Source organism: Sciurus carolinensis, unplaced genomic scaffold (assembly GCF_902686445.1).
Source record: "Sciurus carolinensis unplaced genomic scaffold, mSciCar1.2, whole genome shotgun sequence".
Classification (NCBI taxonomy): domain Eukaryota; kingdom Metazoa; phylum Chordata; class Mammalia; order Rodentia; family Sciuridae; genus Sciurus; species Sciurus carolinensis.
In genome coordinates, this window is record NW_025920277.1 from 274,699 (window position 1) to 279,865 (window position 5,167).

The 5,167-nt window shown below is 43.2% G+C and overlaps 1 pseudogene; it reads right to left on the reverse strand.

The window, feature by feature from the left end:
• Positions 1 to 2,762: 2,762 nt before the first annotated feature.
• On the reverse strand, positions 2,763 to 4,436 carry LOC124975444 (C2 domain-containing protein 2-like; annotated as a pseudogene).
• Between the last annotated feature and the right edge of the window lie 731 nt (positions 4,437 to 5,167).

Consider the following 5,167-nt stretch of genomic DNA (forward strand, 5'->3'; position numbering starts at 1 on the left):
TTTAACAGATGAGACATACATCTCTCTCTGTGTGTTCTGTGCCTGAGGTAACTCCATATCACTTTATAGGAATAGTATTGAGATTTACTCAACTGCTCAAAAGTATTTTTAAAATCAGTCCACTTCCAGGTACACATTTAAGATGAAGGTCTTTACCGTGACATCATTTGTTCCCTTTCAAATAAATGTTGGAATTCAATATACATATATGAGCACTTAAAATACACAAAGATGTTAGAGTATACAAGATACATCTCTGATTTCAAAAACAAATCATTTAATGTGCAGGTGAAGATTTTTTGAAATAGTTTGAAGTTAAAGTTATGTACATAATTTGCCAGACATTGGCTATATTTTGATTAAGAAAAGTTTGATATTGCTTATGACCTCTTTTAACACAAAATCCTGGGCATTTATACAGAATATACCAAAACAATAAGTAGTTATTATAATAGCAAATGACAATAACAATGAGAGCTCATTTTTATTGAGCAATTATCATGTGCCAGTTGCTGTTCTATGTACCTACACTCAGAAAAAAAAAAAGTCATCAATCAAGGACAGTTTTTCTGCCTGTTTCACAATACAAAGAGACTAAAGCAGAGATTGGATTTTAATTAGATAAATATACACAGTTAATAGGTTATACAGGGTCTCCCAGTGGGGTAGGTATTACTACACATGCCCTTTGTGCTTCTTAAATTCATCTCTTAAGGCTTAGTTTGTGACTTATCTATATCCTTAGAAATGAATTATAGTAAGACTCAAGGACATTGTGGAAAATTTTGACAATATCCTCTTATTTAACAGTGACTGGAAACATTGCTAACAGTTAAACACCACTTGAGTGATTGAGTCAAAGTCAAATGATGTCTTTCTAAATTTCTATTCCATTTAGATCATACACTATGTTACTATTCCTATTAATGATAATTAAATTTTAGAGAATGTTAGTGATACCTTCCCCTAAAACTCAAGTCAATATAAGGAATTCTGCTTCAGTACAGTATTTTTGCCACATGTCCTTCATTCTTTCTTGTTTTTAAAGGGAGGACTAACTTGCTATTAATATATCACAGAACATTACAATGGTTCACATTCAAACACAATCCAGGCACGGTGGTGTAGGCCTGTAATCCCAGTGGATCAGGAGGCTGAGGCAGGAGGATTGAGAAATCAATATAAGTCTCAGGGTCAGTGAGGCTCTAAGCAACTCAGTGAGATCCTGTCTCTACATAAAATAAAAAATAGGGCTGGTGATGTGGCTCAATGGTTTAGTGCCCCTGAGTTCAAACTTTGATACCAGGCCCAAAAAAATGTGTGGCTAAAAATTCATTTTAAAATCACTTGATAATTCCTGGAAGACCTAGGAATTTTTTAATGTGCATTTGAAAGTGAAATTCCCTCTTTAGTTTTTGAATCTCATCCTCAAATCTAGGAATGAAAAAATGTTCTTCAGTTTTGGCTTTCCCAAGGGGTCTTGCCCCTTGATGACTCTTTTACCCTGAAATAAACATTGAAGGGTTAATGAAGTCTCTGGAAGACATGAACCCACTCACCCATCTGCCAGAGATCAGGGTCCCAACTGCCTTTCCAATCATACTGGAAGAATACCAATCTCATTAAAGGGTCAAAACATGTCATTCTAGTGACAGTCACTCTTTAACAAGCATGTCTGCTGGCATTACAATTTCAAGAGGAGTGAAAAAACAAGGGAACTGAATGACCCAGGTATAGGCATACTGGTGAGGGAAGCAATTTTCTAGGTAAGCAGGGGATTAAAAGTATGTGCCAAGTTTATTATTTTTCCCACTGGAAACCAAAAACCAGGATGCCCCAAAATGTGTCCAGGAGCACCAGTCACAGCACAAATCTAAAGAGCCCATTAATAGAATTTCCCATGTTTGAACAATTTGTTAATAAATTCCTATTCCAAAAACAGACACCTGAGATGCAAAATAATTTCTTCCAGTATCTCTACAAGTACTTTCTTTTGGCTGTAGACAATATTTGGCAAAAAACATATGTGCTTGTGTGTGTGTGTGCATGTGTTTACCACTGTCACTAATTGTACCCAATTTCCTGGGATTGGTTACCAGTGTAGACTAGTAAGTGCACCACATGGAGAGGAACTGCACATCAACAATTCCCCTGGTGTTCTGAGCTTCTGATGTGGCAGAGGAAGATGAAAGGACCACATCAGCATTTCCCAAAGCATTTCATTAACTTCTATCATAATTTCTTTACCAAAATTCAAGCCTGTGCTCCACCTCCCTGTCCTCAAGGCCAGGTGTATTTTTTAATTCTAAGCCACAAATTAGGAGATGTGATCCCCTCCATTCTTTTCACAGTGACAGCTCAGAGGGGCATGCCTCCTATTGACATGGTGCAGGGATGGGCCCCAAACACACCATGCTAGAGGGATGCATGGGTAAAATAGAATCTCCAACTATCTCTGCTAGGCCCATTTGGTTAGGGTATTTCTCTTTCAAGGAACTCTTCTCCTAACCATTGCCTCAATGTTTAGTGAGAGATGAAGGTCCCACTGGGATTCTGGTGGCAAACTGGGTTTTGTCAGTTCTCTTTGGTGAATGCTTCCTGGTGGAGACTCACATTGTTCATTCCCATAAAAACACTAGCTTTTGAGGGAAAACCAAGCTGGAAGATTGGGCATATGGAAGCAGCTGGCACTCCTGCTCCATCCTGGTGAGGTTGCATTCCTGTGTGTCCCTCTTCCAGCTGCAGGGAAAGAAGGAGGTGGCCTATGCGCTGGAGTCCAGAGGGGCCCCGTTCTTGGCACTCGTGACATTATTGCCCCAGTGCCTGGACAGCACTTTCTTGTTCAGCAGGGAGTGAGGGTGGCCCAGTTCTTCCAGGTGCTCTTGTGTTGCTGCAGGAACACAATATCAATGTGTGACTGACTCACACCTGGGTCTTCCTGGGGATGCCAACAGCAGAAAAGTATCATGGCGAACCTCTTTAAAATTCCTCCTGCAGCTTCTTGGCAAAACCATGCTGTGAGATGCTCAGGGAGCTCTCAGACAGCTCATCCCCATTGAGCTCAAGCAGTGTTGGCCCACCACATGCTGTGGCCAGGGGATGCTTCTCCAATTCCTTGAGGGTCCAGTTTATTCTTCTGGGTTTCCAGGGCAGATGGGACCCAGACTGGCTCATCTTCCACTGCTGGGACAGAGAGCACAGTTGCCTCTCTGGAACACAGGCCAGAGAGAGCATCCTGGGAGGCATTGCCCATGGAGGATACATACTTCTGCATGAGGGCAGCATCATGGTCCACAGCAAGAGGTCTTGGAGATACCTGAAGTGATGATAGTGCTCTTATTCCATGGTTACTTGAGTTTCAGCTTTGAAGATTCAGTGAGGTACCAGATGGCAATTTCAGTGACCTGATCAAAGGCATTCAGCATGAGCAATTCCATACCTGAAGAAGAGAACGTCTTGCTGACAGGTGTACCATGGCATGAGATGGCCTGGATAGAGATGTCCTTCTCAATGACTTTCACCTAGATGGGCATCTTTAAGGGAGCTTCAGAGCTTAGCTGGGACACCTCCCCACTTCATAGAGAGGCTTGATCTTCACAGCCGTGACAGTATTGGCCACAGTCCCACATGGCATGACTATGCAGTCCTTTTCTATCTTGAGAGCAGCACAGGAGGGGTTTCCCTGAATTTCAATTCACTGGGTTCTATGTAAAAACTCTGCTATGACTCAGAAGAACTTCAAACTGATGATGGTGAGCCCACTGAACAGCGAGAAACTCTGTAGCCCAGAAGGCTGCTTCTTGAACAAGTCCAGAGAGATAGTGGTCATGGCCAGCAGATTTTCTGAGGACTGCTAGTCCTTGGTGTTCAGCTCGAAGGTGAACTCTTTCTCCCAAGTGAGTTGAGTAGTGCTCTTGGTTAGGGTGCTAGTGAACCTCAGGGTAGGATCATTCAGTTGGGCAATGCACATGGGGCTAATACTGCCTAAAGCACCAGGAACATATATCAATCAGGCAGGGATGTTCTTCACCAGTGGTTTTAGTTCATCAGTCCTTGGAGGTTTAGGAGAATCAGATTCCTGAGCAGTAGATGAAGTGCTTTGTAGATTCAGCTTCCTTTATATCCATGGACTTGATGCTCAGATATTGATGGTATTTTTTGACCTGTGGATGTAGGACCACCTAATCTGGATGTCTTCTCTTTATGCTTTCATGTGAAACTCCAACTATAGATGAACCAGTGAGAGCTGTACATCATACAGATGGTGCCCAGAGCCCACAACTTGAGGACACTGCACTGACCACAAACTGAAGGGTTTTGCCCACCATGTGACAGACCACCACCTTCTCCTAGGCTGACTGAAACATGCTGGAGACTTCACCAACTCCCAATACCAGGAGCTGAGACATCGGAGGGAACCCACTTCTTTTGGCCATGTTGTTCAGGGAGATTACCCGAACTACCTGCCATACATTCCTCCAGCTATTCGGACTCAGGATGCAAGAAAGCAGAGCTTCTAACTCCAGGAACTACTCCTCTTCAGGCTTGACTGGTCATGGCTCCAGGAGTCACATCCTGGCCAGTGCCCACTGTGACAGGTACAGGCCCAATGTGACCAGCAACATGATGAAGAGAGACATCAACATGAACCATGGACCTCACCAAGACACCAGTCCAGCTGGGATGGTGGTGGTGCATACCTGGCCCACTTTGACCCACCTTTCTGGAACAGCTCCCATGCCAGGACACAGAGCCTGGGGGTGGCAAGCTCAGGACATCTACTGGTAGCCATGGGCTGGAGGGAATATGTTGGGCCCAAACAGGTTGAGGCACAGATCTCAGAGGCCCAAGGACAGGTTGGGTGAGCAGAAAGGTGATACCCAGCTTGAGCCAAGCAACCATAGACCAGGATTGCACCCGAGGCCAAGCACTCCTGGGAAAAGCAAACACAGAATCACACCTTGTAGCCAGAGTGGCTTACTAGTGCATCTCCCTTCATTCTTTCACCAATCAAACTTTCTGCAATATAATTTTTATTAATAATTCATAACTGAGTTCAATAAATGTATCATCAAACTAACAACATTCTTACAGAACTACAAAAAAAATTCTCAAATGGAAGATCAAAAGACCCAGAACAGCAAAACAGCCCTGAGCAAACAGAGCA